This window comes from Bombina bombina, chromosome 6 (assembly GCF_027579735.1).
Source record: "Bombina bombina isolate aBomBom1 chromosome 6, aBomBom1.pri, whole genome shotgun sequence".
NCBI lineage: Eukaryota > Metazoa > Chordata > Amphibia > Anura > Bombinatoridae > Bombina > Bombina bombina.
The window spans coordinates 936,624,572-936,646,273 of NC_069504.1; positions in this window are offsets into that span (position 1 = coordinate 936,624,572).

Consider the following 21,702-nt stretch of genomic DNA (forward strand, 5'->3'; position numbering starts at 1 on the left):
CCAGCCCTTAAAAGGGCCTTTTGTGGGGGCATGCCCCAAAGAAAACAGCTCTTTTGCCTGTAAAAGAAAAATACAACCCCCCCCAACATTAAAACCCACCACCCACATACCCCTATTCTAACCTAAACCCCCCTTACAAAAACCTAACACTAAGCCCCTGAAGATCATCCTACCTTGTCTTCACTCAGCCGAGCAGCGATGGAACCGAAGTGGACATCCGGAGCGGAAGAAGTTAATCCTCCAAGCGGTGCTGAAGAAATCTTCCATCCGATGAAGTCATCATCCAGGCGGTGCTGAAGAAAAGTCTTCGATCCGGCCGATGTCATCTTCAAAGAGGCGCTGAAGAGATCTTCTATCCGGGCAATGTCATCTTCCAAGCCGGGTCTTGAATCTTCCTCCCGCCGACGCGGAACCTCCTTCTTCACCGACGGACTACGACGAATGAAGGCTCCTTTAAGGGACGTCATCCAAGATGGCGTCCCCTCAATTCCGATTGGCTGATAGGATTCTATCAGCCAATCGGAATTAAGGTAGGAAAAATCTGATTGGCTGATGGAATCAGCCAATCAGATTGAGCTCGCATTCTATTGGCTGATTGTAACAGCCAATAGAATGCGAGCTCAATCTGATTGGCTGATTGGATCAGCCAATCGGATTGAACTTGAATCTGATTGGCTGATTCCATCAGCCAATCAGATTTTTCCTACCTTAATTCCGATTGGCTGATAGAATCCTATCAGCCAATCGGAATTGAGGGGACGCCATCTTGGATGACGTCCCTTAAAGGAGCCTTCATTCATCGTAGTCCGTCGGTGAAGAAGGAGGTTCCGCGTCGGCGGGAGGAAGATTCAAGACCCGGCTTGGAAGATGACATCGCCCGGATAGAAGATCTCTTCAGCGCCTCTTTGAAGATGACATCGGCCGGATCGAAGACTTTTCTTCAGCGCCGCCTGGATGATGACTTCATCGGATGGAAGATTTCTTCAGCGCCGCTTGGAGGATTAACTTCTTCCGCTCCGGATGTCCACTTCGGTTCCATCGCTGCTCGGCAGAGTGAAGACGACTCAAGGTAGGATGATCTTCAGGGGATTAGTGTTAGGTTTTTGTAAGGGGGGTTTGGGTTAGATTAGGGGTATGTGGGTGGTGGGTTTTAATGTTGGGGGGGGTTGTATTTTCCTTTTACAGGCAAAAGAGCTGTTTTCTTTGGGGCATGCCCCCACAAAAGGCCCTTTTAAGGGCTGGTAAGGTAAAAGAGCTTTGAAATTTATTTAATTTAGAATAGGGTAGGGCATTTTTTTATTTTGGGGGGGTTTGTTATTTTATTAGGGGGCTTAGATTAGGTGTAAGTAGCTTAAAATTGTTGTAATATTTTTTTTTTTTTTTTGAACAAAATTTTTTATTGAGGTTTCAGGAACATACATAACATAATAAGACTCTAATATTCAAACAGCTTATTACATTCAGACCAACAAAGGTAGCCGTACATCTATTTACACATGGGTTACAGTGTTAAGAATTATAGCTGAATAACATATAAGTGATCCCAAGATAAGCACTGGAAAACAACGTGAGCAATTGGGGGATACAGTCCCATAAGTCAATGTGAGAGATAGCACAGAAGAATGTGGTCTAGTATACATTTGAGTCTATATAATAGGTACCTCTTTTTTTTATGATTTAGAGAGAAATATAGTGGTCCCAGCTCAAATATCATAAATATCAAGTGATAAAAAACCCTTAGATGAATCATTAGCAACCCGAGGGTTACCATGAGGAGCAAAAGCTAAATACAGGGTTCCAAAAGGGTTTTAAAGTGTGACCGATATGAGCTGGATTAGTGGAAGTGGGGTAGGGTGATGGGATACAGCGGGCCAGAGCCGCTTAGAAAGAATTAAGGGAGAGAGGGGATGGAGGGGCGGAGCACTTTATATTAAGGAGGCCAAATAATATGGTTGAAAAAGGGGGAAGTACATGGCGAGGGGCAAGATGCTAATGCCTATTTTAATTAACGATAACACACTAGTTGCTAGTAGATATGGCGTTTAAAATTAAATGGTTATCTTGCATGAGAGAGTTATACTAATATATTTTTAGAGCTGGGGCAGATAGTATAGGAAACGGATATATATAGATCATGCCCTACAGTCCTAAGGAGATGTACACAGAGTAAGATTAATAAGCACCAAGACATAATAATATATCTAGGGGCAAGATGCTAATGTCTATCTTGACTGACTGCAGTATACTAACTGTGTGTAGGTATGACGTTTAAAGCTACATGAGAGAGTTATATCTATATATCTTTGGAGCTGGGGCAGATATTATAAGAAGTGGACATATATATATATATAAACCATGTCCCATAATCTTAGAGAGCTGTGCACAGAGCAGGGTTAATAAACGCTAATGTGTAACAGAATAATGACCTCAAATATATCTTCTAGCATGTTAGAGCAGGGGAGATCAATGTTCAGGACATACCTCAGTATAGAAAAGGGATTTCACACTGAGCTATATACCCGTATGAGACAAGATATATTATACCAAAACAGGGTACATACCAGCTTATATATAGCGCTGAACAAAAATATGAGTAATATGTTATAGGCTTGCCGTCTATTTTGACCTAGACATTATCCCCGACGTTTATATAAGTACTGTGCCTCTTAAATTAAAAAGAAATGGCTAGTTATCTCTCTCTACTTCCTAATATATTGAGGGTAAATTGGGCCAACATTAAAGACATCTTAATAATAAACGACCCAGGGCTACTAGGGTAGATTCAGGAAGTGTAGCTATTACCATTAAGACAGTAAAGCACGAATACACATATGAAACCAAAAATATATAGTTACTCTTGTGCACAAAGAAGAAAATAGTAAAACACTAATGAGTGGTTATAATGTTCAACAATCATCATAGTTTATGGAGTAAGCTGCAATCTGTAACCTCAGACCTCTAGGTCTTAATTTAGAGAGCAGTGCTATTCAAAATAGGGCGTTGTAACAACATAACTGTCTGAGGACTAAAGAATATGTAGGTGTTCCAAAGCTAACAAAAAATTAAATAACGTATCCCTTAGTTGCCTAAATCTCTATTGGCTAATATACATAAGGACATACTCAAGAACACAGACAGGTGCTCAGATTTACATATGAGTGTGCGTGAAATTTGTAATGAAATGTGCAGTACAATGTGAAAGGGCTCAGCCTTCTGCGTCCCAGAGCTGTAATAGATATGTCATCCGACTTATGTATTTGAATGTAAAATTTAAAACATTTAATGGCATATAACATGAAAAATATAATAAGAGACTCTCAGTCAAGGCTTAACTTCAGGCCATAATGATAGAAACTAATAGTCTGAGTAACCCCATAAAGAGAATATGGCAACACACTGGGGCATCCCTACATGGGCAAACGTATCCATCAACCGATACCGTATCTGATTTTAAGCAGTACCTTGTGTGTTACAGTCCAGAGGTTGATATTCATAGGATTGGTCTTATGGGCAAAAGTAGAGAGAGCCCTCCTAATGAATGAGCATATGAAGAAAGTCATCAGGTCTTTGTCTCTGGTAACCAGCGCCACCGATGCTGTAAGAGGAGGAATGTGTGAAGGCTCTAGAGGGCCAATCTGCGGGTCTGCTGCCTGTATTTGGTGAAGGACCGGAGTCTGTCTTGTGATCCCCGCTTCCCCAAGGACCGAAGTGTCCAGTAACGACTGGAGAGAGGTGGGTGCAACTGCGCTTTTAGATGCAATGTCGGGTAGACCTGCAGTCATGCACAGTTCCTGCGGACCCTGGGGAAGCGAGGCCTCTGCAGCAAGGGATCGCCCCGGCGTCAATGTGAAATCCTGAAGGGTCGGGTGAAATGGTAAGGAGTTCCTCGTCGCGTCGCTGGGTGTGGGCAAACTTCTGCATTGCAGCGGTACTTCAGCCTCCAGCTCTGTAGGTATGGTTATCGGAGGGCAGTGAGCCGAAGTTAGCCCCAGTTTGTCGCCCTCTTAATGTTAGAGATCAAAAATAAAGTTTCTTCGGTTTCTCTATGCTTGAGGCTAATAGCCCTTATTGTCCATTGAATCTTGGAATATATTTGAGCTCTTTTTATGTAAAATATTTTATAAAATTAGAATTGGGAGCTCAGAGCTTCAGAAAACACGTCTAGCTGGCTTGGAAGTTAGCTCCGCCCCCCAAAATTGTTGTAATATTTTTAACATGTTTGTAACTTATTTTTTTATTTTTTGTAACTTAGCTTTTTTATTTTTTGTACTTTAGTTAGTTTATGTAATTGTATTTAATTGTAGTTATTTGTAGGTAGTTTATTTAATTAATTTAATGATAGTGTAGTATTAGGTTTAATTGTAACTTAGGTTAGGATTTATTTTACAGGTAATTTTGTATTTTTTTAGCTAGGTAGTTATTAAATAGTTAATAACTATTTAATAACTATTCTAACTAGCTAAAATAAATACAAAGTTACCTGTAAAATAAATATAAATCCTAAGATAGCTACAATATAATTATTAATTATATTGTAGCTATCTTAGGGTTTATTTTACAGGTAAGTATTTATTTTTAAATAGGAATAATTTATTAAAGTATAGTGTAGTGTTAGGTGTAATTGTAACTTAGGTTAGTTTTTATTTTACAGGTAAATTTCTCTTTATTTTAGCTAGGTAAGCTATTAAATAGTTAATAACTATTTAATAGCTATTGTACCTAGTTAAAATAAATTGAAAGGTACCTGTAAAATAAAAATAAATCCTAAGATAGCTAGAATATAATTATTACTTACAGGGAGTGCAGAATTATTAGGCAAATGAGTATTTTGACCACATCATCCTCTTTATGCATGTTGTCTTACTCCAAGCTGTATAGGCTCGAAAGCCTACTACCAATTAAGCATATTAGGTGATGTGCATCTCTGTAATGAGAAGGGGTGTGGTCTAATGACATCAACACCCTATATCAGGTGTGCATAATTATTAGGCAACTTCCTTTCCTTTGGCAAAATGGGTCAAAAGAAGGACTCAGAAAAATAAAAAATAGTGAGATATCTTGCAGAGGGATGCAGCACTCTTAAAATTGCAAAGCTTCTGAAGCGTGATCATCGAACAATCAAGCGTTTCATTCAAAATAGTCAACAGGGTCGCAAGAAGCGTGTGGAAAAACCAAGGCGCAAAATAACTGCCCATGAACTGAGAAAAGTCAAGCGTGCAGCTGCCAAGATGCCACTTGCCACCAGTTTGGCCATATTTCAGAGCTGCAACATCACTGGAGTGCCCAAAAGCACAAGGTGTGCAATACTCAGAGACATGGCCAAGGTAAGAAAGGCTGAAAGACGACCACCACTGAACAAGACACACAAGCTGAAACGTCAAGACTGTGCCAAGAAATATCTCAAGACTGATTTTTCTAAGGTTTCATGGACTGATGAAATGAGAGTGAGTCTTGATGGGCCAGATGGATGGGTCCGTGGCTGGATTGGTAAAGGGCAGAGAGGTCCTGTCCGACTCAGACGCCAGCAAGGTGGAGGTGGAGTACTGGTTTGGGCTGGTATCATTAAAGATGAGCTTGTGGGGCCTTTTCGGGTTGAGGATGAAGTCAAGCTCAACTCCCAGTCCTACTGCCAGTTTCTGGAAGACACCTTCTTGAAGCAGTGGTACAGGAAGAAGTCTGCATCCTTCAAGAAAAACATGATTTTCATGCAGGACAATGCTCCATCACACGCGTCCAAGTACTCCACAGCGTGGCTAGCAAGAAAGGGTATAAAAGAAGAAAATCTAATGACATGGCCTCCTTGTTCACCTGATCTGAACCCCATTGAGAACCTGTGGTCCATCATCAAATGTGAGATTTACAAGGAGGGAAAACAGTACACCTCTCTGAACAGTGTCTGGGAGGCTGTGGTTGCTGCTGCATGCAATGTTGATGGTGAACAGATCAAAACACTGACAGAATCCATGGATGGCAGGCTTTTGAGTGTCCTTGCAAAGAAAGGTGGCTATATTGGTCACTGATTTGTTTTTGTTTTGTTTTTGAATGTCAGAAATGTATATTTGTGAATGTTGAGATGTTATATTGGTTTCACTGGTAAAAATAAATAATTGAAATGGGTATATATTTGTTTTTTGTTAAGTTGCCTAATAATTATGCACAGTAATAGTCACCTGCACACACAGATATCCCCCTAAAATAGCTATAACTAAAAACAAACTAAAAACTACTTCCAAAACTATTCAGCTTTGATATTAAAGAGTTTTTTGGGTTCATTGAGAACATGGTTGTTGTTCAATAATAAAATTAATCCTCAAAAATACAACTTGCCTAATAATTCTGCACTCCCTGTATATTGTAGCTATATTAGGGTTTATTTTATAGGTAAGTATTTAGTTTTAAATAGGATTCATTTAGTTAATAAGATAAATATTATTTAGATTTATTTAATTAATATTTAAGTTAGGGGGGCGTTAGGGTTAGGGTTAGACTTAGGTTTAGGGGTTGATAATTTTATTACAGTGGCGGTGGCGTAGTGGGGGGCAGGATAGGGGTTAATAAATTTATTATAGGGGGCGACGGTGTAGGGGAGGCTGATTAGGGGTTAATAGGTTTAATATAGGTTGCGGCTGGTTCAGGGAGCGGCGGTTTAGGGGTTAAACTATTTATTTAGTTGCGGAGAGGTGCAGGATCAGCAGGATAGGGGTTAATAACTTTATTACAGAGGGCGACGGTGTAGGGGGGGCAGGATAGTGGTTACTAGGTATACTGTAGGTGGCAGCGGTGTCCGGGAGCGGCGGTTTAGGGGTTAATACATTTATAAGAGTTGCGGCAGGGTCTAGGAGCGGTGGTTTAGGGGTTAATACATTTATGAGACTTGCGGCGGGGTCTAGGAGCGGCGGTTTAGGGGTTAGTCACTTTATTTAGTTGTGGGGGGCTCCGGGGGCGCCGGTATAGGGGGTAGAACAGTGTAGTTTAGTGTGGGTGCTTAGTGACAGGCTAGCAATAAAGCTGGGAAAAAGCCGAAGAGCAGCGAGATCGGATGAGTGATAACTGTCACAGTCCGCTGCTCATCGCCCCGCGGCTTTTTGACAGCTTTATTTGATAACTTAGGCGTATTTTTTCAGGTCCGCGGCTGCGATGTGAGGCGAGCTTAGGCGGGCGTATTGGGCCGGCGAAGCCAGAAAAGTAGACGGCTTGATAACTACCCCCCAAAGTCTCTAAAATTCATTCGATTTTTACAGAAAACTAAATTTGAAAATATTGGCAAAAAGGAATATCTATTTTCCAAAAACAAGAAAAATACAAGAGCAACACAATGCAAGCTACACACAATGTCTACATCCCAGCAATAAAAAGAAGCAGTATTTGTACATAACCATTCTAAAAATTACTACAAAGTTTAGCAAACTCAAATCTTATACAACAGGCCTGCTGAAACCAACCATGATGTGCTCTGTTTTAAATACTACATACCGAAACTTTGCTATAAAACACCAAATCTACCTTAACTGCAGTTACATTTAAACAGTAACACACAATGGGGGGTAGTTATCAAGCCGTCAACCTCAAATACACTGGAATTCCGCAGCGTATTTGTGGCGAGGCTGATTCGCCTTAGTTATCAAAGGCTAGATCCCGGCAAAAGTAGAATTTTGTGACGTAAACTTCGATCCGCCGGACTCAGTCCGACACAGATCGATTCTTACGTCACTACAGATGTTCCGCACACAAGTGCGACACAATCTGACTACTTTTGCTAGTTATCAAAAAACTAGCAGGTACGCTGGCACTTTTACGGCCCAGCGTACCTGGTTTTCAATCCGCCACCCTGGAGGCAGCGGATCCCATAGGAATCAATAGGAGTCTGACCATAGCGAAAGTACAAGTTCGCTGCCGCCAGACATCCCATTGATTACTATGGGAGCTCTCTACACCTAACACCCTAACATGTACCACTAATCTGCCCCCCCCTACACCGCCGCAACTAAATAAAGTGTTTAACCCCTAAACCGCCGCTCCCGGAGCCCACTGCAACTATAATAAATGTCTTAACCCCTAAACCGCCGCTCCCGGAACCCACCGCCACCTACATTATACCTAGTAACCCCTATCCTGCCCCCCCCTATACCGTCGCCCTCTATAATAAAGTTATTAACCCCTATCCTGCTGATCCCGCACCTCGCCGCAAATAAATAAATAGTTTAACCCCTAAACCGCCACTCCCTGAACCCGCCGCAACCTATATTAAATTTATTAACCCCTATCCTGCCCCCCCTACACCGTCACCACCTATAATAAATTTATTAACCCCTATCCTGCCCCCCACTACACCGCCGCCACTGTAATAAAATTATTAACCCCTAAACCTAAGTCTAACACTAACCCTAACATCCCCCTAACTTAAATATTAATTAAATACATCTAAATAATATTTCTATTATTAACTAAGTAAATCATATTTAAATATACTTCCTGTAAAATAAACCCTAATATAGCTACAATATAAATAATAATTATATTGTAGCTATCTTAGGATTTATTTTTATTTTACAGGTAACTTTCAATTTATTTTAACTAGGTACAATAGCTATTAAATAGTTATTAACTATTTAATAGCTTACCTAGCTAAAATAAAGAGAAATGTACCTGTAAACTAAAAACTAACCTAAGTTACAATTACACCTAACACTACACTATATTTTAATAAATTATTCCTATTTAAAACTAAATACTTACCTGTAAAATAAACCCTAAGATAGATACAATATAATTAATAATTACATTGTAGCTATCTTAGGATTTATATTTATTTTACAGGTAACTTTGTATTTATTTTAGCTAGTTAGAATAGTTATTAAATAGTTATTAACTATTTAATAACTACCTAGCTAAAAGAAATACAAAATTACCTGTAAAATAAATCCTAACCTAAGTTACAATTAAACCTAACACTACACTATCATTAAATAAATTGAATACATTAACTACAAATAACTACAATTAAATACAATTACATAAACTAACTAAAGTACAAAAAAAAGCTAAGTTACAAAAAATAAAAAAAATAGGTTACAAACATTTAAAAAATATTACAACAATTTTAAGCTACTTACACCTAATCTAAGCCCCCTAATAAAATAACAACCCCCCCAAAATAAAAAAATGCCCTACCCTATTCTAAATTATAAAAGTTCAAAGCTCTTTTACCTTACCAGCCCTTAAACGGGCCATTTGTGGGGCATGCCCCAAATAATTCAGCTCTTTTGCCTGTAAAAGAAAAATACAACCCCCCCCAACATTAAAACCCACCACCCACATACCCCTAATCTAACCCAAACCCCCCTTAAAATAACCTAACACTAATCCCCTGAAGATCATCCTACCTTTAGTCGTCTTCACTCAGCCGAGCAGCGATGGAACCGAAGTGGACATCCGGAGCGGAAGAAGTTATCCTCCAAGCGGCGCTGAAGAAATCTTCCATCCGATGAAGTGATCCTCCAAGCGGCACTGAAGAAGTCTTCGATCCGGGAGATGTCATCTTCCAAGAGACGCTGAAGAAGTCTTCTATCCGGGCAATGTTCTCTTCCAACCCGGGTCTTCAATCTTCATCCCGCCGACGCAGAACATCCTTCTTTACCGACGGACTACCGACGAATGAAGGCTCCTTTAAGGGACGTCATCCAAGATGTCGTCCCTTTAATTCCGATTGGCTGATAGGATTCTATCAGCCAATCGGAATTAAGGTAGGAAAAATCTGATTGGCTGATTGAATCAGCCAATCAGATTCAAGTTCAATCCGATTGGTTGATCCAATCAGCCAATCAGATTGAGCTCGCATTCTATTGGCTGTTCCGATCATTTATCAGAGTTGCGGCAGGGTCTAGGAGGGGCAGTTTAGGGGTTAATACATTTATCAGAGTTGTGGCAGGGTCTAGGAGTGGCGGTTTAGGGGTTAGTAACTTTATTTAGTTGCGGGGGGCTCCGGGGGCACCGGTATAGGGGTAGAACAGTGCAGTTTAGTGTGAGTGCTTAGTGACAGGCTAGCAATAAAGCTGGGAAAAAGCTGAAGAGCAGCGAGATCGGATGAGTGATAACTCTCCCAGTCCGCTGCTCATCGCCCCGCAGCTTTTTGACAGCTTTATTTGATAACTTAGGCAAATTTTTTCAGGTCCGCGGCGGCGATGTGAGGCGAGCTTAGGCGGGCGTATTGGTCCGGCGAAGGCAGGAAAGTTGACACGTTGATAACTACCCCCCAATGTGTATTATTTGCACTAAATTGAGAAATTTTCTTTGAATGAGGCACCCATGTAACTCTATGGAAATGCAAATTTATACAGACCAGAAATACAGGTTTTTAAAACCATGCTTTTCTTGAGAAACATTTAAAATATATATCCTGCAATATTCTAAAATTAAAACAACATATCTGATTCCTGCAAAACTAAATGGCAAATGGATTTGTCTACAACTTCATGGCCGCCAAAATGTGGTTATTAATTAAAAAGGGTATCCATTTTTCCCCAAAGAATTTATTTGGAATACAGCAAAACAGTCCAAATAATTAATACCGGACAACTTTACCACAACCCCAATTTCTGCAATACCATTCTGTCCAACATCAGCTATCTTTTCAGCAGGAACAGGATAAGAAGGAGAGAGATACAGAGTGTTCCAGTTTTTTATACCCCAATTCAATAGGGAGTGGTTTATCAAATGCCAGTCAAAGGCTAGTGGGAGTGTCTTTAGTTTAGAGAGAATGGTGTATCTAGGGGGAAGGGATTTTAATAACAGCTAGGTCAGTAAGCTATGTCACCACAACACCTCTTTTCTTGATCAAACAGTACGAATGTATGGGCAGGGACCCTTGCACTCCTAGTATTATGGTTTTAGGCAGCATCAAGGAGCTTTGAGTATCAGTATTGGGTTTTAGGTTTATTTACTTACTACTAGCACTGATTTCTAGTTCTCTTTTCATTTATATATATATATATATATATATATATATATATATATATATACACTGTATATATATATATATATATATATATACACTGTATATATATATATATATATATATATATATATATATATATACACTGTATATATATATATATATATATATATATATATATATATATATATATACATATATATATATATATATATATATATATATATATATATACACATATATATAGCTCACTTTCATTTCCCATATGTTCTATATACCTGATATGTTCAATACCCGAAATCCAAGTGTTTTTAGGTTTATTTACTTACTACTAAAATCCCAGTGTTGAAACACTTACCTAAGATCTACAAGGACATAAATAAACCCCCTGGTAGACCTTTCATATCTACAATTATGGGCGAAAAGCTAGGAGAGTGGGTGGAGAAACATTTACAAACAGTAGTAAATATTCAGCCAGGTTGCTTGCAAGACACTTAGCATGTCTTGAGACTACTACAGGGATGTATTTTTGTAACTCTTGGTGTTGTATGACTTTACCCTAGTATTAACTATAAGATGTGATTACTTTTTTGTATGAGGTGTGGAAAATTTGCTCTAAGTATAAAAGTAAATGATACAGTATTTGCTAATTGCTGTAAAGATTTCTGCTGCAGCATAACTACTTTGTGTTTGATGGAAGTTTTTAGGTACAAAAAAACTAGAGAGAAAAACTAACGGCTAGATTTAGAGTTGGGCGGTAGCCGTCAAAACCAGCGTTAGAGGCTCCTAACGCAGTTTTTTACCGCCCTCTAGTATTTGGAGTCAGTCAGGAAAGGGTCTAACGCTCACTTTACAGCCGCGACTTTTCCATACCGCAGATCCCCCTACGCCATTTGCGTATCCTATCTTTTCAATGGGATCTTTCTAACAACAAAACTCCAGCTGCAGAAAAAAAACAGTAGTTAAGAGCTTTCTGGGCTAACGCCGGTTTATAAAGCTCTTAACTACTGTACACTAACACCCATAAACTACCTATGTACCCCTAAACCGAGGTCCCCCCACATCGCCGCCACTCTATTAAATTTTTTAACCCCTAATCTGCCGCTCCGTACACCGCCGCCAGCTAAATTATCCCTATGTACCCCTAATCTGCTGCCCCTAATACCGCCGACCCCTATATTATATTTATTAACCCATAATCTGCCCCCCCCCCCACCACCTACCTACACTTATTAACCTCTAATCTGCTGAGCGGACCGTACCGCTACTATAATAAAGTTATTAACCCCTAATCCGCCTCACACCCGCCTCAATAACCCTATAATAAATAGTATTAACCCCTAATCTGCCCTCCCTAACATCGCCGACACCTAACTTCAAACATTAACCCCTAATCTGCCGACCGGAGCTCACCGCTATTCTAATAAATTTTTTAACCCCTAAAGCTAAGTCTAACCCTAACACTAACACCCCCCTAAGTTAAATATAATTTAAATCTAACGAAATAAATTAATTCTTATTATATAAATTATTCCTATTTAAAGCTAAATACTTACCTGTAAAATAAACCCTAATATAGCTACAATATAAATTATAATTATATTGTAGCTATTTTAAGTTTAATGTTTATTTTACAGGCAACTTTGTAATTATTTTAACCAGGTACAATAGCTATTAAATAGTTAATAACTATTTAATAGTTACCTAGTTAAAATAATTACAAAATTACCTGTAAAATAAATCCTAACCTAAGTTACAATTAAACCTAACACTACACTATCAATAAATACATTAAATAAACTATCTACAATTACCTACAATTAAACCTAACACTACACTATCAATAAATTAATTAAATAAAATACATACAAATAACTACAATTAAATAAACTAACTAAAGTACAAAAAATAAAAAAAATATTTACAAACATTAGAAAAATATTACAACAATTTTAAACTAATTACACCTACTCTAAGCCCCCCTAATAAAATAAATAAAAAAATGCCCTACCCTATTCTAAATTTAAAAATTTCAAAGCTCTTTTACCTTACCAGCCCTGAAAAGGGCCATTTGCGGGGCATGCCCCAAAGAATTCTGCTCTTTTGCCTGTAAAAAAAAACATACAATAACCCCCCCCAACATTACAACCCTCCAGCCACATACCCCTAATCTAACCCAACCCCCCTTAAATAAACCTAACACTAAGCCCCTGAAGATCCGCGCTGGAGGTCTTGAAGATCAGCCGGTCATCATTGGATTGAAGAACATAGAAGCTGCGGCTTGGAAGAAGATGTTTGCCGGTCCCGATGTCCTCTTCTGCCCGCTTGGATCAAGACTTCAGCCGGAGGATGGACGTCACTCTTCAGCCCCCGCTTGGGCTTGGATCAACACTTCCGAGGCTTGGATCAAGACTTCCGAGGATGGATCGGTGAACCTGGCATGGTGAAGATAAGGTAGGAAGATCTTCAGGGGCTTAGTGTTAGGTTTATTTAAGGGGGGTTTGGGTTAGATTAGGGGTATGTGGGTGGTGGGTTGTAATGTTGGGGGGGGGGTATTGTATGTTTTTTTTTACAGGCAAAAGATCAGAATTCTTTGGGGCATGCCCCGCAAATGGCCCTTTTCAGGGCTGGTAAGGTAAAAGAGCTTTGAACTTTTTTAATTTAGAATAGGGTAGGGCATTTTTTTTATTTGGGGGTCTTTGTTATTTTATTAGGGGGCTTAGAGTAGGTGTAATTAGTTTAAAATTGTTGTAATATTTTTCTAATGTTTGTAAATATTTTTTTATTTTTTGTAACTTAGCTTTTTTTATTTTTTGTACTTTAGTTAGTTTATTTAATTGTAGTTATTTGTAGGTATTTTATTTAATTAATTTATTGATAGTGTAGTGTTAGGTTTAATTGTAACTTAGGTTAGGATTTATTTTACAGGTAATTTTGTAATTATTTTAACTAGGTAGCTATTAAATAATTATTAACTATTTAATAGCTATTGTACCTGGTTAAAATAAATACAAAGTTGCCTGTAAAATAAATATTAATCCTAAAATAGCTACAATATAATTATAATTTATATTGTAGCTATATTAGGGTTTATTTTACAGGTAAGTATTTAGCTTTAAATAGGAATAATTTATTTAATAAGAGTCAATTTATTTTGTTAGATAAAAATTATATTTAACTTAGGGGGGTGTTAGTGTTAGGGTTAGACTTAGCTTTAGGGGTTAATACATTTATTATAGTAGCAGTGAGCTCCGATCGGCATATTAGGGGTTAATTATTGTAGGTAGCTGGCGGCGACGTTGTGGGGGGCAGATTAGGGGTTAATAAATATAATATAGGGGTCGGCGGTGTTAGGGGCAGCAGATTAGGGGTACATAACTATAATGTATGTTTCGGCGGTATACGGAGCGGCAGATTAGGGGTTAATAATAATATGCAGGGGTCAGCGATAGCGGGGGCGGCAGATTAGGGGTTAATAAGTTTAAGGTTAGGGGTGTTTAGACTCGGGGTACATGTTAGAGTGTTAGGTGCAGACGTAGGAAGTGTTTCCCCATAGAAAACAATGGGGCTGCGTTAGGAGCTGAACGCTGCTTTTTTGCAGGTGTTAGATTTTTTTTTTCAGCTCAAACAGCCCCATTGTTTTCTATAGGGGAATCGTGCACAAGCACGTTTTTGAAGCTGGCCACGTCCGTAAGCACCGCTGGTATCGAGAGTTGCAGTGACGTTAAATTATGCTCTACGCTCCCTTTTTAGAGCCTAACGCACTGAAAACGCAGCCATTCTGTGAACTCTAAATACCAGCGGTATTTAAAAGGTGCGGGGGAAAAAAAGCATGCGTAGCTAATTAACCCCTTTGGCCGCAGAACTCTAAATCTAGCCGTATGTTTAGTCTCATTACTTTCTTACCCTTAGCTCCTGCTTGGGTTCTGTATTTGTTTGTTTTTTGTTTTAACTTTGTATTAATTTTAAATAACATCACAATAAATAACATCCAAAAAAAAAACAAACATAAATACTTACAAAACAGCATATAGTTAAGCATTGATTATAAGCATATGGCATCAAAATATCCTTCATTTCTTAAAGAAACAAATTACCCTAAATGAGCATGCAACCCATCAAATAAACCTTATATTTATTTAATAACATATTCCCATGTTTCTTTGACTGTTACAAAAAAATCTATTTTATCATTTCTAATATATTTATATTTCTCATTTAAATGATTTTGCTTAACGTTTAGAACCCAATCCTTATACAGGGATGGTTCCAGTTCTTCACTATTATATTTTTAGCACTATTAAAGATAATTTAAAACAGACATTTTGTTTATCTATATTACCATTAATTTTTCAAAATTATTGATAGAAATGTATTTACTTTGTAGCTATCTATGCATTTATCATTAGTGACTAGTATACTTGCCCAAAAAGTTCAAATTTTTGGGCATGACAAAAAATGATATATTCCCCCACATCCTCTCTAATACAAATCTAATGATTGTGGGTATATTTTCTATTTTCTAACAAGGGTTAAATGCCACCTAGTTAGGACTTTACAATTTTGTTCTAAACATCCTGTTGATATTAAAAATTTTGACATCTGTTTGAATATTTTATTCCAGATATAAAAGAGTTAGGGGATTAAACTAGTTCAACTTGCCATTTTTTAATATAATTTATTTATTTATTTTATTTATTTATTTATAAAATATTTTACCAGGAAGGATACATTGAGATTTCTCTCGTTTTCAAGTATGTCCTGGGGAGATCATAATTCAGCAAGCCATTCATATCATTTATCAAAAGATCATATGATTTAGATAAAAAATGTTTTTTTTTTTTATTGAGAAACACAAACTTTCAAATAAGGTCTTACTAAATTATTTTTTCCTTATTTGTATGTATAAAATGGCATATTTGTGTATATATGAACCAATCAGTTATACAATCATAACCCATATCTTTGAGCTTTGCTTGTAAAAGTAATGTTTCATTTTCTATTATATCATAAATATGAATTTTGTTAGGGAACTTGTTCCTTCTAATCTGTCATTTTAGATTTTATCATTCTCTATTGAATATATCAATTATGAAGGGATGGTAGAGAAGCTGACATTTTCCTTAATCAACCGGTCTCATACCTGGAATGTCTCTTTAATAATATCATATTTTTTAATCTTATTAGATTTTTTCTTTGATTCTAACCAGCACTGATTACTAATATACTTGATTTGTAAAAGTTTGTTTTATAGTTCAACCCAGCTGAATTTAGATGCCAGTCTAAAATTATTTGTAACATAGTGGCCTGTCTGTATCTAAATATATCTGGTACACCTTATCTTTCCAAAGGGCTCCATGTAAGAAGCAATAACTGCTCCGGAGCCCTTGCGGGGCAGGTTTGCACATGCAAGCCTGCTTTCCGCAATAGAAGAAGCAGCGGTCATTAAATTGCTGCTTCTTATACTCTTCTCCACCTCTGAGGTGGTGAAGAGAAATCACTGAGAGCTTGCTCACTCTCTGTGACTGACAGTCCCTGCACTCACACAAATGAAGGGGTGGGCATTACTTACTCATCGGAGTGTATAATGATACATGCGGGCCAGCAGATGAACAGATCCGCTGCCCGTATGCAGTGAAGGCAGACGGACAGCTTTGGGAAGCTGTCTACCCGCCTTTTTAATACATGGGGCCCTTAGGCTTCTTCCTAAATAATGGACCTCCTTAAAAAAGTTGTCTTTAATTGGAGAAGGATACATTAAAGAAGTACTTTGTTATGTCACAGAGAAAAGTGGAGCGTATTGCCGGCATAGATACACAGTGGACTTGGCGTATATGGTGGATAGACAATTTTGGCAGTGTTTAGTATTGCAAATAAGGCTACACCTATATCTGTCATCTGTGCTAAAAACCTTGAGTGGCTTAAACCCTTTTATGTAACAATAAATGCTTTTATATGAAGAGATCATATTTGCCTGTGAAGCCTATTATAAAGCATTTCAAACCCAGAGCTGGCCTGGCTCTGGTCTGTGTGAGTATTCTGCTGCACCTTAAAAATACCATCTTTTATTGTTACAGAGTAACAGTATGAGGATTGTTTCTTTCTCTTGTTTTCTTCAAGGAAACTCCAAGAAGAACATTCCATCTATTGCAGCATTGTGATATACCGGACAATTGAACAATTTAAGTATCTGTTCCATTATTTTGTTTAATTTATCACACACATATTTTTATATTCACTAATTTGGGTTTGTGTGTTAATTTATTGTACACTTGTGGTACACTGAGTTTGTGGTTTATTAACCCCTTAGTGACCAGACCATTTTTCCATTTTCATACTTTAAGGACCAGGGCTGTTTTTACATTTCTGCGGTGTTTGTATTTAGCTGTAATTTTCCTCTTACTCATTTACTGTACCCACACATATTATATACCATTTTTCTCGCCATTAAATGGACTTTCTAAAGATAGCATTAATTTTCTCATAGCATATAATTTACAATTTTATTTTATAAAATATGATGAAAAAATTGATAAAAACACACTTTTTCTAACTTTGACCCCAAAATTTCTTACGCATCTACAACCACCAAAAAACACCCATTCTAAATAGTTTCTAAATTTTGTCCTGAGTTTAGAAATACCCAATGTTTACTTACATGTTCTTTGCTTTGTTTGCAAGTTATATGGCAATAAGTACAAGTAGCTATTTCCAAGCCCTGATGAAGCCAGATGGTGAAACGATTGTTAGGCAATCTTCATTGGGCCCCTGAACACTTCAAATTCCCAGTAGTGAATGTTGACCTGAGAGAGGAGATCTATATCCTTTGATATTGTGGTGTCTCGACTGTGGAGTCGTTACTTTATGGGTGCAATTCAGGTACTTATAGGCTTAAGTTACCAGCTCTTATTACCCATTGTATTTCGCTTAGGGTTTTATGCTGTCAGGTGCTAGCATACCGGAAGCACTCCTGCTTCTCGGCTGTGATGTCTGGCGGTTATTAACTTCTAGCACCATGGCATAAGTAGAAAGCTTAACCTGTCAGCGGAATTCCTTAGCTTACGGCTGTAGAGCATAGTTTCATATCTTAGCCACAAATATACTTGGCAAACTGAGTTTTGAAGCACGATATTCCCCACAACTCTCTCTATACAGATACACCACTTGGAAAATGCTGGACTTTGACTTACTAGATTACAGTTTTCAGCATTTCCTGTGGATTTTAGATATCCGACCAGCTCATTGCGATATAGCAACACTCTTGCTTTAAAAGGCCTGGCTGAGAGACTCAGTATCTGAATATTCAGTGTGGTAACTATTACAGAAGGACTGTTCACCTCTAGATAAAACCTTTTTTCAGTGGACTTTAAGATATATGTTCAAAGTTGTTTGTATTTATATACTGGATGTCGTATATCAGTACTAGTATATAGGGGTTATTCCCTTTTATTTTTAGTGCTGCAATAAAATGTATTTGACATTAATATTCTCTGTTCTGTGTTGATCTTTATCAGTGTGGATGGCTATGTTTTACATGTAGCCATTTTTTGGGGATTGACAATGTTTTGAGGCAAGGTTGCTTTATCCAAATACTATAATTTTCTTTTTGCAATTTACTATGTTTACATGTGCTTTGCTTTGTTTGCAAGTTATAGGGCAATAAGTACAAGTAGTACATTTTTTTTCTCCAAAATTAGAAAAAGTTACATTGTAATACTGATATCTGTCAGGAATCCCTGAATAACCCTTCACATGTATATATATATATATATATATATATATATATATATATATATATATATATACTTATATTTAGTAGACAACCCAAAGTATTGATCTAGGCCCATTTTGGTATATTTCATGCCACCATTTCACCGCCAAATGCGATCAAATAAAATAAATTGTTAACTTTTTCATAAATCTTAGGTTTCTCAATGAAATTATTTACAAACAGCTTGTGCAATAATGGCACAAATGGTTGTAAATGATTCTCTAGGATCACGTTTGTTCAGAAATAGCAGACATATACGGCTTTGTCATTGCTTTTTGCTAATTAGAAGGCCGCTAATTGCAGCTGCGCACCGCACTTGTATTATGCCCAGCAGTGAAGAGGTTAATTACATAGCTTGTAGGGTTAATTTTACCTTTATTATAGAGATTAGCCTCCCACCTGACACATCCCAACCCCTGATCCCTCCCATATCCCTCTCAAACAGCACTCTTCCCTTCCCCACCCCCCAATTGTCACCCTCATCTTAAGTGCTTCTCTCTGTGTGTATTTAGTCTCCCTAATGGAAAAAGGGGAAACCAGACGTGGACTCCTTGCTCAGTGTGCTTAGAGGAATATGGCTACACCTCACTGACGAGGCCCAATGAAGGCCGAAACGATCATCTGGGGTTATTGTATTCCTTTTTCAGAGAGGAATTGCCTGGTATTTCGGTGCTGGACTGACCGTAATAGGTGGGATCAGACTGATATACTACAGGAAAGTTCTACTCTGTGAAAAGCATTACTGGGCTAAAAGAAGCTGCACCCAGGTGGTAAATCACCATAGAACAGGCTAACAATAGTATTGAGCCAGCTGTTCGTTCCTGTGAGTGTGCTTCTCTCTGTGTGTATTTCATCTTAAGTACTGGCAGAAAGTCTGCCAGTATGAAAATATAAGCCTTTTTTTATAATGTTTAAAAAAAAAATTTCTGCAGTGTAGGATCCCCCTTACCCCCCCAACCTCCATGATCCCCTCCCCCTCTACCTATTTGCTGCCATCTTAGCTACTGGCAGCTGTTTAAAAAAATAAAAGACCCATTTTCTCTGTAGTGTAGCTGCCCCTCCCCTTAATACCATACCCCCCTCCCAGATTCCTTTCCTTTATCGGATCCCACATAGGATTCCCCCCATTGCCCCTCTTCCCCCTCCCTCCTTCTCCCTCATATGCCTGTAGAGTGGTGTAGCAGTCCCACCAACTCCCGTCCTCCTCCTGCCCACCTCTAGCGATGGGCCACCCACCCGCCTCCCTCCTAACCCCCCACGCCACCAAAGATTGGCACCATCACTGCCGATGCAGAGAGACAGTTACTGCCTAAAGGGTATTGCACAATGCCTCAATATTGAGGCATCGCTGCAATACCCGAGAACGTCTGGAAGTGATTGTGATCGCTTCAAGCGCTCAATTTGACCGAGGACGTCCCAGGTACCACCACGGTCCTTAACTGCCGACTTGTGGAGGACGTACCTGGCACATCCTTGGTCATTAAGGGGTTAAGGGTTTGTGGTGAATTGGGCCTTTCAGCAATTGATTCCAGCTTGTTATATTTTATGACACAAGTACTCCACCTGACGCTGGTGAAAACACGGGATGGTCAGGAAAACGGTTTACTGTTTGTTACAGATAGTGCATCTATCACAACACTCTCTTACCAAAAGAACCAATAGAAGCTGAGAACTTTTAATTGACAAAAAATATATATATATAAAAATGCATATAGTGAAAAACATAAGCAAACATACTGACCCTCTGCCTCCTTAATCAAATTTATATACCACAATCAATAATGCAATCAAGGAGTCAATGACATTTCAGTTGTAATACGGTTGCTGGAATACCATCACATAAAAAAAGATCCCTATGTATAGGACTACATTGGGACTCTACAGGATCAAGCATCTCATTGTCCTCATAATGGTAAAAGGTAGGAATTATTAAGACTGGTTGGGTCCATGTGACTGTAAACTGAAAAAAATCACCCTTAATATAACCCATCTAGTAAGACTGTAGATACCATATCTTTCTGGCTTCATTAAAGGTCAGTATAAACTTGATGTGTGTTTCACCATCCGACTTTATCAAAAACTTACACATATGCTGCTAAATAAGAGCTATAAATCTTAATAAACCAGTCCTATAATTCTATAGAGCTCACACCTACTTATCAGCCAATCAGCATGAGAACCAATTGGATTAAGGGAATAGGGTCATATAATGATTATTTGGCCAATCAGAAGTATCTGATCTGTCCATACTTGTTATATGTTTGTGAAAATGGCATCACTGTTTAGTGTACTATGCCCTCTATCTATCTATCTATCTATCTATCTATCTATCTATCTATCTATCTATCTATCTATACACATATACCTCCCACAATAGTAATAAGGGAGACTGTTGTGAATCCCAAATAATGTATAGTCAGCTCAAAGTTATAGTGATCATGTGACTGTCAAATAGCCAATCACGCAATGTAAATATCAAAGCTACAATGGACAACCAAAATCCAAGATGTATATACCATGTAAAATATCTGTGCAATTATCACAACCTGGATGTGATCATAGTAATCATCTACCAATTAAATTCTTACTTTGCGCATCTATCATAATAATAATAGCCATCTGACAATCAAATATATATATATATATATATATATATATATATATATATATATATATATATATATATATACATACACGCAGGTGAAACTCGAAAAATTAAAATGTTGTGCAAAAGTTAATTTATTTCACTAATGCAACTTAAAAGGTGAAACTAATATATGAGATAAACTCATTACATGCAAAGCAAGATAGTTCAAGCCGTGATTTGTGATAATTATGATGATTATGGCTTACTGCTCATGAAAACCCCAAATCCACAATCAATAAAACAAGGATTGTACATAGAACAATATCGGACCTCTGAAAAGTATAAGCATGCATACTGCATGTACTCAGAACTTGGTTTGGGCCCCTTTTGCAG